This window comes from Scyliorhinus torazame, chromosome 21, assembly GCF_047496885.1.
Source record: "Scyliorhinus torazame isolate Kashiwa2021f chromosome 21, sScyTor2.1, whole genome shotgun sequence".
NCBI classification, from domain to species: domain Eukaryota; kingdom Metazoa; phylum Chordata; class Chondrichthyes; order Carcharhiniformes; family Scyliorhinidae; genus Scyliorhinus; species Scyliorhinus torazame.
In genome coordinates this window covers 105,864,967-105,878,628 of record NC_092727.1, presented here as the reverse complement: position 1 = coordinate 105,878,628, position 13,662 = coordinate 105,864,967, and the positions used below count along the sequence as shown (strand labels likewise).

The 13,662-nt window shown below is 45.2% G+C and overlaps 1 protein-coding gene across 8 annotated transcripts in view; it reads right to left on the bottom strand.

Moving 5' to 3' along the window:
- hdac5 (histone deacetylase 5) overlaps window positions 1–13,662 on the bottom strand; it is a 438,550-nt gene that overhangs the window by 161,844 nt on the left and 263,044 nt on the right. The window lies entirely within an intron of this gene.

The window sequence follows — 13,662 nt, the reverse complement described above, 5'->3', positions numbered from 1 at the left end:
CAGGCAAAAATATGTCCGTGATTAAGACTACTCACCTTTGGAGTATTTCAGAATCACTCCACGGAAACAGGGACTTATCTCTCTAATAATAGCTACAGGTACTAATGAGAAATGCTTCACTTTTATTTATCTTGAGGGCATTTCTACAAATCCAATAATTCTCCAAATCAGAGGTTTGAAATGTAGTCTAATTACAGAAATAATGTCCAATCCTTTCATAAAATGGAAAAATAGTCAAGAACATAGGAACAAGAGTAGACCACTCAGCTCTTCAAAACTTTTCTGCCATTCGATCAAATTATGGTTAATCTGTATCTCAGCTCCTTCAACCAACCTTGATTCCATGTCCCGTAACACCTTTGCCTAACAAAAATCTATTATTTTTAACTGACCCAGACATTTTTGAGCAAGGGTGTTCCAGATTTCCACAATTATTTTTGTGAAGAAATGCTTCCTGTCATCATCTCTGAATGGTAGCTCGAATGTTTAGGTTTGGCCCTTAATCCTGGTTCTCCCACCAGAGGAAATGGTCCCTCTATCTATCCTAGCAATTCCTCTGATCTTCTTAAATATCTCAATTAATCACCCATTAAACTTTGACTTTCAAGGGAACATAAGCCTGGTCTAAGCAACCTCCCTTATAATCTCAGGGTAAGATGTGTTGGAAAAGGAGATAGTGAGAACCACAGGCAGCTAATTTTGATGTGGTGAAAGTAAAAAAAAAAGTGATGTCCTGTAACAGATCAAAAGGTTTGATATTTTCTATGGTGAGTAATCTGGTCATGGACAAGGGCTGTTCTATGATTGTTGGACATAGGACAAGCAGGGGTAGGAATGGAACCAGAAATTCAGGTTGGATTGCATGTCGTGGGCAGCACAGTAGCAGTGGTTAGCACAATCGCTTCACAGCTCCAGGGTCCGAAGTTCGATCTCCGGCTTGGGTCATTGTCTGTGCAGAGTCTGCACGTTCTCCCAGTGTCTGCATGGGTTTCCTCCGGGTACTCCGTTTTCCTCCCACAGTCCAAAGATGTGCAGGTTAGGTGGATTGGCTATGCTAAATTGCCCTTAGTGTCCAAAAAAGGCTAGGTGGGGTTATGGGGATAGGGTGGAAGTGTGGGGATGGGGGAGGTGTGGGCTTAGATGGGGTGCTCTTTCCAAGGGCCGGTGCAGACTCAATGGGCCGAATAGCCTCCTTCCGCACTGTAAATTCTATGAATTTATGTGAAGGATTCAACCACAGTAATGGGTGGCTTCGGAAAGTATGGAGCGGCATCTGCAATTACTTGGTTGCAAGTCTCCCTTTGCAGCTTGAAACTGTGTACCTTGATGATTTATTACATCCAGCACTTGCTTCTAGTAAACCCTCAGAAATATCATGTTCCCTTCCCATTTGCCATCTGACAGCCGATTATCTTATGAATCATTCCCTACCTCACTTTGTCACCACTGCATGTCCTTTTTAGCCTCCCTCATTGACACTCTGTCTCGTATTTACTGTACATTTTATGGGGATCAGAAAAGCAGCACACAAACACAAGAATTTGGGCCCATAAATGTGACGAGGGAAAGTGGGAGTTTGAGGTCTTAAAAGGGGTGAGGATAGTTCAGTGTGTGTTATGGGCCAGGGTTTAGAGAACCCCAAAGTGTATCATGGAGTTCACCTGACCCACAATGTTTAATAGATTGTGGTATGGAGAGCACACGGCCCACTCTACAGGTGTGGTACAGCAGAAAGTGAAAACTATTTTTTAAAGCAAAACAATGTTTATTCTATGAACTCAAGTTAACCTTTTTAAAACATAGTGAACATCTTAGCCACCATCAATTCAAATACATCCCCCAAAGAATACAACACTAAGTAATCCTTAATAACTTCCCAAACAACATCCAGAAGAGAGAAGAAACACCTTTTAACAGAGGCACATCAGGTTGACATTCACTACTGAAAACATTTATAATTCTGAATTGACCAAATGATCAAGAGATAGTCTTTTCATGGCAGTAGATCAACAGTACACCTGCTGTGTCTGGCTTCAGCTCCAACACTGAAAACGAAACGAAAACACACCCTGCAGCAAACAGCCCAAAATGAAAGTAAAAAGCTGGCAGACAACCCAGTTCCACCCACACTCTGACATCACTGATAAACACCCATTTCTTAAAGATATATTTCTTAAACACCCATTTCTTAAAGGTACTCTCACATGACAAGGGCCATAAAAAGCGGCAAATGTTCAGGGCCACAAAATTGGCGAGAGACAGCGAGAGTTCAAAAGCGTCAAATGGGACTGGCTATTATCCAGCCTGTGGGTTCACAGCCACATTAAGAAACAAATATCATATTGTGACATCAGAGGGAAGTTACAGTTGAATGGCTGGTGGGTATTGCTGTTAGAGACTGGGTCTAAACAACTGGCAGATTACAAATTATTAAATATTAAGTATTAATAATGAGTAGGTGATGAGTCTCATCTTTTATTCAGTAAGGTTTATTTCTACTAGTAATGTGTGTTACTACCAGTAAGGTATGTTAAGTATTAACAGATTTATCAGCATTAGTAAGGTTTATTAATAGTAGTAAGGTGCATCGTATTGGTAGGATTTATTAGTCTTTGTAATATTTATTAGTAGTAGTAAGGTCAGCTAATAAAGAGAGAAATGGCATGGCTGCTCCAATCTCTAGAATGCACATCCTGTACTATGCGGGAACCAAGTGTACAGAAAGTGTCATCAGTTGCAGCAGCTTGAGCTCCAGGTTTCAGAGCTTGAGCGACAACTGGTGTCACTGCGTTATATCCATGAGGTTGAGAGCTTTGTGGATTGCATGTTTATAGATGTGGTCATCCTTCAGCTTAAGTGAATGCAAGGAGAGAGGGAATTGGTGACCACCAGGAAGTCAAGAAGGAAGAGGTAGGAAGTGTAGGAGACTACTCAGGAGGTGGTATTCAATAGGTTGCCTGTACTTAAAGTTCGTAAGGCACCAGAACCAGAGGAGATGCATACATGGATACTCAGAAAGTAGGGGTGGAAATTGTGGAGGCAGTGGCCATAATTTATCAGTCTTCTTTAGGCAGAGGCATGGTGTCAGAGAACTCGGGAATTGCAAACTTTAAAACACTATTCATAAAATTATGAAGATACTTCATAAGTATTATTCACTACTGGCTTTTCTTAATTAATCATTAACCAATTGGCCATGTGACCATTAATTTTGTCCTGAATTATTGTTCCGAGAAGTTTACCCACCACTGAATTTAAACTGACTGGTCTGTAGTTACAGTAACTACTGCAGAGGCTACTAAGCAGAGGCTTTTCAAGGAAAGATCTTTGAAGAAGGAGCAGAGATGTTGATAAGGGCAGTGCAGTTAATGTCGTGTACATGGACTTCCAAAAGGCATCTGATACAGTGCCGAACAACTGACTTGCAAGATAAGTTACAGCTCACCATATATATATATATGAAAAAGTTTGCAGAGTATACAAAACTTGGAAGCAATGTGAACTGTGAGGAGGATAGTGAACTTCAAAGGGACATAGACAAGTTGGTGGAATGGGTGGGAAGGTGGCAGATGAAATTCAATGCAGAGGGATGTAAAGTGATTCTTTCTGGTAAGAAGAACATGGGAAAGAGAATATAAAATAAAAGATACCATTTTAAAGGGGGTGCAGGCGCAGAGGGACCTGGGTGTATATGTGCCTAAGCAATTGAAGATGACAGGAAAGATTGAGTGGTTGGTAAAAGAAACAGCATCTGAGGTTTTCTTAATAGGTGCATAGAGTACAAGAGGTTATATTGAACTTACATAAGGCACTAGTTTGGCCTCAGCTGCAGCATTGCTCCCAGTTCTAGGCACATCACTTTAGGAAGGTTGTGAAGGCAGCAGTGGAGAGAGTGCAGAAGAGATTCACAAGAATGTTGGGTTCAGGAAGATCAGTTATGAAGATAGATTGAAGAAGTTGGGACTGTTTTCCTTGGAGCAAAGAAGGTATTATATGTTGATGAGTCTAACTTTGGAACAATTAATGGTTTATTTTATACAACTGAATTATGTACAGCTATCCATGACTGTTGAAACCAAGAACATTCTCCCTCTCCTCTCCTAATCATGTGCTCTCCTAAATCATCATGGGAGATGGTATTTACACAATTCCAAACAATAAGCCTTACAAATCCTAATATTACAGAAGGTTGCGAGGAGGTTTGATGGAGTTGTTCAAGATCATGAAGGGTCTGGGGCAAAGTAGATAGGGAGAAACTGTTCCCAGTTGTGAAAGGATCGAGGATGATAGGGCACAGATTTAAAATAATTCGCAAAAAAAGCAAAAGGGATATGAGAAAAAGCTTTTTGACGTAGCAAGTGGTTAAGTTCTGGAATGCTGTGCCTGAGAATGTGGTGGGAGCAGAAGGAATTAGACTGTCATCGCAAAAGGAAGCTAGGGCAGGATTTCAGGAAGAAAGAGGGAATTGGAAGAAAGAGGTGAATTGTTTATTCAGAAAGCCAGTGCAGACACGATCGGCCGAATGGCCTCCTTCTGTGCTGTAACAATTGTGACATTCTGGTTCCATCATTCCCATTACTTTGATCTCATTGTAGCCTCTAAAGATTGGTCTTCCATTTCTCACCATAGACTTGGTGTCTTGAACACTTAAACGTCCTGAACCTGTCATTTTCACCCTGCATCCATCTTTGCAATGCCTCTGTCAGATATCCATATTTACTCGATATTTGCTATGAGATCCTTTTAGTTTGTGACAATTCTGTTCCCCTACTTAGCAAAATTAAAGTCAATGGGGCTCATAGGGGAAATCTCCCAATGGGCGGAATCATATCTGACACAAAGGAAGATGGTTGTGGTTGCTGGAGGTTCAGAAATTGCAATCAAAGGGCTCTGTTGCCAAGGTTCCTCAGGAAACTGTCCTTGGTCTAACTGATTTGCTTCCATCATAGGATCAGGAGTGAGGTTGTTCACAGATTAAGTTAGTGCTCACAACTACAATAATGAAGCATAAGAGGCATTTAGAAAATATCTAGGCTTGGACTGACAAGTGAAAGGTAACATTAATTCTTCTTATCGTAGAGGTTATCATACAAGTCAATCTTTGAAGCACTGAAATATCCTTCCAAAAACAGGGGTTGACTTATTAAAGTGAACCGCTGCTGTGGGTGGTCACCATTTTGAATTGTTAGCAGCATCCAACGCAAAGAATGGGGTGTGTCTTAAACTCCACCCATCTTTATTACACACTCTGCATCGCCTATTTGATTGATTGTGTCTGGTTACAAGTTATGGGTAAGAAAAACATGAATTTGTGGGGTGGAAATTTGAGGCTGACCAATAATGTGAGTATCGCATATCATTGCTGAAAAGAGAGATCGACTTGTATTTTTGGGGCTGGAAAAGTGGGTGTGCCTTACACTCCAGATCGACTTCTTCACTGCGATTTATGGTAAGTACCAAGCAATAACTTTTTTTAACAAGAATAAGTCCAACAATCTCCCTTGACCTTGACACATAAGAAAGCATTCCAGAAGGCATTTGATAAAGTGCCACATCAAAGGTTATTGCGGCAAATTAAAGTTCATGGTTTAGGTAACATATTGGCGTGGAATAAAGATTGGCTAGCTAATGGGAAACAGAGTTGGCATACATTTTTTTTTGGTTGACAGGCTGTGACGAATGGTGTGCCACAGAGATCAGTGCTGGGGCTTCAACATTTTATAATTTGTATAAATGACTCAGACAAAGGGACTGAAGGTATGTTTGTTAAATTTGCTGATGACACAAAGATAGGTAGGAAAGAAATTGTGAAGAGGACGTACAAAGGGACATAGATAGGTTAAATGAGTGGGCAAAAATCTGGCAAATAGAGCATTAAATTTGAGTACCAATTTTTTTTTTCCAATTAAGGGGCAATTTAGCGTGGCCAATCCATCTACCCTGCACATCTTTTAGGATTGGTGGGGGTGAGACCCATGCAGACACGGGAAGAATGTGCAAACTCCACAAGGACAGTGACCCGGGGCCGATTTCGAACCCGAGTCCTCGGCCCTGAGAGGCAGCAGTGCTAACCATTATGCCACAATGGTGCCCTGCAAATGGAGAATAATGTGTGCAAAAGTGAAAATGTCATTTTGACAGGAAGAAAAAAAAAGAAGCCTATTATCTAAATGGTGAGAGATTGCAGGCATCCGAGAGGAATCTGGGTGTCCTGGTGCATGAATTACAAAAGTCCAGTGTACAGAGACAGCAAGTAATTAGGAAAGCTAATAGAATATTATTGTTTATTGTGAGGGAAATTAATTATAAAAGTAGGGAGGTTATGCTTCAGCTGTGTAGGGCATTGGTATTGTGTACAGTATTGGGTCTCCTTATTTAAGGAAAGTTGTAGATGTGTTTGAAGCAGTTCAGTGGAGGTTTACTCGACTAATATCAGGACAGGGTGGATTGTCTTATGAGAAAAAGTTGGAGAGGTTAGGTTTGGATCAACTAGAATTTAGAAGAGCAAGAGGCGACTTTATCAAAACCTTTAAAGATCCTGAGGGGTATTGAAAGGGTGAATGTGAAGCAGATGTTTCCTCTTGTCGGAGAATTTAGAACTAGGGCTCACTGTTTAAAAATAAAAGGTCGCTCATTTAAGACGGCGATTAGGAGACACTTTTTGTTTCAAAGGATTGGGAATCTCTGGAACTCTCTTCCTCAAAAGGCAGTGGAAGAAGAGTTTTTGAATATTTTGAAGGCAGAACTAGATGTATTCTTGATTAACAAGGGAGTGAAAGGTTATCGGGAGTCAGCAGGAATGTGGGGTTGAGGTTACAATCCGATCAGCCATGATCTTATTGAATGGTGGTGCAGGCTCGAGGGGTCGTGTGGCCTATTCCTAGTTCTATGTTCAAACTTGCATTTCACAATCTCAGGATATCCCAAATAGCTTCTCAGCCTATGAAATACGTTTGAGGCGTAACTATTGTTGCAATGTAGAGAAATGTGGCAGTTTAATTGCACACATCAAAGTCCCCATGAAACCAAGACAAATAACCAGATTTTGATTATGGGACAAATACTGTCCAGAGCACGAGGAAAAGAGTATTTATTAACATGGGATTTTTTAACAACAACTTGAGACAGCAGACGAGGTGTTTGTTTTAACGCCTCATTTGAAAGGTGGCATCTTCAATGATGCAACACTCACTCAGTACTCCACTGACATGTTAGCCTAGATTATATGCTCAAATTTCTGAAGTGGGGCTTGAACCCACAACTTTCTGGCTCAGAGATGAGTGCTGCCACTGAGCCAAGGGGGACATCCAAGTGTAAGAAAAATATGACAATGGAAATTGAGATTTTGTAGACAAAAAGTGTGCAGACATCAGATTTTTAATAACTTTTATCAATGATATCAATTATCACCTCCTCTGATCTTTGAAATCTACTTGCTCTCTTCTAATAAGTGTGGCCATTGCCCTTGATTCCCACACACTATGTCATTTCAAAATTCTTTCTATTGCCTTCACCCACCCCTTTAATCACCTGTTCACACTGCCCCTTTCCTCAACCTTTGTTCCTCCCTTTGACTGCCCATCCCATTAATCATGGTTTTGCCTTTTCTCCCAGAGTCCACTATTTTCCGTCCAGCTGATTGGTGTCGGCTGACTTCAGGAGGGGACTTGGAAGAGGGACAGTGCCAATATTTGGAGCAAAGCCCGGAACATAGGGTGGGAGGTTGCTGTGAATTAAGACCAATATTTTCCTTGGTGGAGTGAGGGGAAGTGAAGAGAGAGGGATTATTCTTGCAAGAGGCATGGGACAGCTGGAAAGCCTGAACAGCAGGAGAGCTATTTTTGTAGCAGATGTTAAAGGCTGTGTTAACAGAAAGCAGACAAGAAGGACTGGGGGTTTGAATACGGACAACACAAGGCCAAAGAAAACAAGCAGGTCAGCAAAGTATTTCTGAAAAATAAGTTTAAGCAGCGATAACAAAGGAGACAGGAGTGTTACATTGCACACATGGAGCTGAGAGAAAGGACCCAGTGATGGATGGGCTACTGTTAATTAGGTGTTAACTATATTCAGGTGATGGGCACAAACTGGGGATTCACTTGAGCTCTAATTTGGAGCAAGCTGAAACTGAATGTTGTTGGTTTGGAGGTGTATAGTATATGTGTCTCTGCAAATCCGACAGTGTTTGCTGCCAGGACCATGCATGCACAGTTGTACTGTTTTAAGCTGTTCTATCATTGCGAGCGACTAAGTTGGCCATGGCCAGGAGCAAAAATGACACTGTTCAATCATCACAGCCATGTTTTAGGCGGCCTGGTATATATCCTGGCGACCTAGTTTTTTTTCTTTATTTTTGACTGGCTAGCTCTACAACTGAATTAGTTCATTCAGTTTACAGATTCGTCATAAACATTTGAATAGCTGGCAGGGTACTGCTCCTGATTGGTGGAGCTTATTTCCATATAGCACACAGCTGCCCATCCACAACCCGATCGATTTGCTGGTCGTGCGTTGGTTATAACGGATATATTGTCTTGCTATGAATTTAGGACCATTTATCCTGAATTATCAACCACTTCTATGTAAAACTGGAAGCAGCACACAATCATATTTAGCTAATAATTTGTAACAGAAAATGGGTTACAGATTTGGCACCACTATAGACTGTAGGTTGTTTCCATTTTATGTATAATGTGAAGATTTTGTGGCTTAAAGAAACACAAATAACTCCAAATTCAAGACATACCCTATTAGTGTATGGATTAATGTAAGATGCTGCAATGTGTTTTTAGTCTCCCACTTTTCATCCTCATTTATCAAGCTTCGCCCTTTCGATTTGTTGTTTAGTTAAAACAACTATTCTAATAAAGTCAGTGATGGGACAAGACACCAAAGCAAATGCAGTCTTTTGGGAGTTTATATTTCTGTTCGCTGAATTAATACAAGCTATTGCTCGGCAGGGTTACGCACGGAAAAGAGAGAGAAAAGTTTGTGTAAATGCCCAAAATGAAGAAGTACTGACCAATTGTTTGAATCCTGTATTTTTAAAATCCCAGAACTGCGCCAATACTCCACTGAGAACATAAAAGGAAGGTGAAGTTCGGGATGCTGCAGCCGGCAAGACTATGGGTCACGTATCAGGAGAGACACCATTATTTCGAGACGGCGGAGGAAGCATGGACCTTCATCAAAGAAGAGAAATTGGATCGGAACTGAGGGACTGATGCTGCAGGAAATGTTATTGTTAATGTTATGGTTGAAGTTAATTGAGCAGTAAATTGGGAAGGGGGGAGACATTGGGGAAATGTGGGCGCCGGTGAGGGGGGAAAGACGGGACATAGTTGGAGAATGGGGAAGGGGAAGGGGAGGGGAAGGGGAAGGGAAAGGGAGTTGCGCCATAAGAGGCGGGTCAGGTAAAGGGATGTTCACGCGCCAGAAAGAATAAGGCGGGAAGACAGGCGCAAGGCGGATGGGAGTTCCCCACGGGGGGGGGGGGGGGGGGGTCGAGGAGTGAGCAGGAGTAGCCGGGGTCAGTTGAAGTCAGCTGACTTACGGAAGTAATATGGGGGGAGCAATCATGCTAGAAAGAGATCTAGCGGGGAGGGGGGGAGGGGGGGGGGGGGGGTGGGACAACTGGGTTGCTGCTGCAGAAATCCAAAAGGAAATGGCTAAAGAGTGGGTGGGCGGGGATGATGTGCGACGCTGGGGGAGCGAGCGGGAGCGCGGAGGCGGGATATGGGACTGGCCTAGAGAAGGTAATGGCTAGTCGACACGGGAGGGGGGCAGGTAGCCCCCTAGTGAGGCTGATCACGTGGAACGTGAGAGGCCTGAACGGACCGATAAAAAGGGCCCGAGTGCTCGCGCATTTGAAAGGACTAAGGGCAGACGTGGTTATGCTCCAAGAGACGCACCTAAAGGTGGCGGACCAAGTTAGGCTAAGGAAAGGATGGGTGGGACAGGTGTTCCACTCAGGACTGGACGCAAAGAATAGAGGGGTGGCCATTTTGGTGGGGAAACGGGTAGCATTTGAAGCAAAGAACATCGTAGCAGATAGCGGAGGTAGATATGTAATGGTGAGTGGCAGGCTGGAGGGAATGGAGGTCGTGTTGGTTAATGTGTATGCCCCAAACTGGGACGATGCGGGATTTATGAGACGGATGCTGGGGCGTATACCGGACCTGGAGGTAGGAAACCTGATTTTAGGAGGGGACTTTAATACGGTGCTGGACCCGGGGCTAGATAGATCCAGCTCAAGGACCGGAAGAAGGACGGCAGCGGCCAAGGTACTTAAGGGGTTTATGGACCAAATGGGGGGAGTGGATCCATGGCGATTTCTTAGACCTAGGGCTAGGGAGTTTTCCTTCTTCTCCCATGTCCATAAAGTGTACTCCCGGATAGATTTTTTTGTTTTGGGAAGGTCGTTGATCTCTAGGGTGGAAGAAGCTGAGTACTCAGCCATAGCGGTTTCGGATCATGCCCCACATTGGGTGGACCTGGAATTAGGAGAGGAAAGGGAGCAGAGAACACTCTGGCGATTAGATGTGGGACCGATGGCGGATGAGGGAGTGTATGCAAGAGTGCGGGGGTGTATTGAGAGATACCTGGAGGTCAATAACGACGGCGAGGTCCCTGTGGGAGTGGTATGGGAAGCACTAAAAGCGGTGGTCAGAGGAGAGCTGATCTCCATTGGGGCCCACAAAAGGAAAACAGAGGCCAAGGAAAGGGAAAGATTACTGGGGGAGATTTTAAGGGTGGATAGGGAATTTGCAGAGACCCCGGAGGAGGAATTGTACAGGGAGAGGAGACGACTCCAGACGGAGTTTGACCTTCTGACCACCAGAAAGGCGGCGGTACTGTGGAGGAAGGCACAGGGGAGGAGGTATGAATATGGGGAAAAGGCTAGTCGCCTGTTGGCTCATCAATTGCGAAAGAGGGCAGCAGCGAGGGAGATAGGAGGAATTAGAGACGAAAGGGGAGACACGGTGCGAAGGGCAGGAAAGATAAATGAGGTGTTCAAGACCTTCTATGAGGAACTGTATAGGTCTCAACCCCCAGAGGGAGAGGAGGGGATGCGGCAGTTCCTGGACCAATTGAGGTTCCCGAAAGTGGAGGAGCGGGGGGTGGTAGGCCTGGGGGCACCGATTGGGGTGGACGAGGTTATTAAGGGACTGGGAAGCATGCAAGCAGGGAAGGCCCCAGGACCAGACGGGTTCCCGGTGGAGTATTACAGAAAATATGTGGACTTGTTGGCCCCGTTGATGGTGAGGACGTTCAATGAGGCCAGGAAAGGGGGGACTCTACCCCCGACGATGTCGCAGGCGACGATATCGTTAATTTTGAAGAGGGATAAAGATTCGTTGCAGTGCGGGTCCTATAGACCCATTTCATTATTGGACGTGGACGCCAAATTGTTGGCAAAGGTACTGGCATCGAGGATAGAGGACTGTGTCCCGGGGGTGGTGCACGAAGACCAGACAGGGTTCGTAAAAGGGAGACAACTGAATGTTAACGTGCGACGACTATTAGGGGTGATAATGATGCCCCCAGTGGAGGGGGAGGCAGAGATAGTGGCGGCAATGGACGCAGAGAAGGCATTTGATAGGGTGGAGTGGGAGTATTTATGGGAAGTGTTAAGGAGGTTTGGGTTTGGGAACGGGTTTATTAGCTGGGTTAGACTTCTTTATGGGGCTCCAACGGCAAGCGTAGTTACAGGTCGACATAGATCGGAGTATTTCCGACTATATAGGGGAACAAGACAGGGATGCCCGCTGTCTCCATTGTTGTTCGCGTTGGCAATTGAACCTCTGGTCATGGCGTTGAGAGACTCCAGGAAATGGAGAGGGGTGATTAGAGGGGGAGAAGAACACCGAGTCTCGTTATACGCGGATGACCTATTGTTATACGTGTCGGACCCAGCGGGGGGGGGGGGATGATAGAGGTTATGCGAATTTTGAGGGGGTTCGGGGATTTCTCGGGGTATAGGCTAAACATGGGGAAGAGTGAATTATTTGTGATACATCCAGGGGACCAGAGTAGAGAGATAGAAGGCTTGCCTCTAAGGAAAGTGGAAAGAAACGTCCGATACCTGGGGATTCAGATCGCTAGGAGCTGGGGAACCTTGCACAGACTTAATCTGACACGGTTGGTAGAACAAATGGAGGAGGACTTCAAGAGGTGGGACATGCAGCCTCTATCGCTGGCGGGCAGGGTGCAAGCAATTAAGATGATGGTCCTCCCGAGATTCTTATTTGTATTTCAATGTCTCCCTATACTAATCACCAAGACCTTTTTTAATAAAATAGACAGGAGCATCACGAGCTTCGTGTGGGCAGGGAAAGTTCCGAGAGTAAGGAGGGGGTTCCTTCAGCGTAGTAGGGACAGAGGAGGATTGGCACTACCGAACTTGGGCGATTACTATTGGGCCGCCAATGTGGCAATGATACGTAAATGGATGATGGAGGGTGAGGGAGCGGCGTGAAAAAGACTGGAGAGAAAGTCCTGTAAAGGGACGAGTTTAGAGGCGCTGGTGACGGCGCCGCTACCGATCTCACCTAAAAAGTTTACCACGAACCCGGTGGTGGCGGCAACATTGAATATCTGGGGACAGTGGAGGCGACAGAGAGGGGTGCGGGGAGCCCTGGTGGGGTCCCCAATCAGGAACAACCATAGGTTCGCCCCAGGAAGAATGGATGGAGGATTTCAGAGCTGGTACCAGTTGGGAATTAGGAGGGTGGGAGATTTATTTATAGATGGGACTTTTGCGAGCTTGGGAGCATTGGAGGAAAAGTATAAGTTGCCCCGGGGAAATTTCTTGAGATATATGCAGGTGAGGGCGTTTACTAGACAACAGGTGAGGGAATTTCTGTTGCTCCCGACACAGGGGTACAGGACAGGGTGCTTTCAGGGGTGTGGGTCGGAGAGGGCAAGGTGTCAGAGATTTACCGAGAGATGAGGGAAGAGGGGGAGGAGTCGGTGGGCGAACTAAAAGGAAAGTGGGAAGAAGAACTAGGGGAGGAGATAGAGGAGGGTATGTGGGCTGATGCCCTAAGCAGGGTAAATTCCTCTTCCTCATGCGCCAGGCTTAGCCTGATTCAATTTAAGGTGCTACATAGAGCACACATAACGGGAGCAAGATTGAGCAGGTTCTTTGGAGTGGAGGACAAATGTGGGAGGTGTGGCGGGAGCCCGGCAAACCACGCACATATGTTTTGGGCGTGCCCGGCACTGGAAGGGTATTGGAAGGGAGTGACGGGAGTGATTTCGTGGGTGGTGAAGGCCCGAGTCAAACCAGGCTGGGGGTTAGCTCTATTTGGAGTTGCGGAAGAGCCGGGAGTGCAGGAGGCGAAAGAGGCCGTCGTTGTGGCCTTTGCGTCCCTAGTAGCCCGGCGCAGGATCCTACTCATGTGGAAGGAGGCGAAACCCCCCGGACTGGAGGCCTGGGTAAATGATATGGCGGGGTTCATTAAACTGGAGCAGATAAAGTTTGCAGTGAGAGGATCGGCTCAAGGGTTCACCAGGCGGTGGCAGCCATTTCTCGACTACCTAGGGGAACGTTAGAGGGAAGACAGATGACCAGCAGCAGCAACCCAGGGGGGGGGGGGGGGGGGGTAGGGGGTTTAGTTTAGTTTAGGTCAAAGATAAAGGGGTTTTGTTACTTGTGTA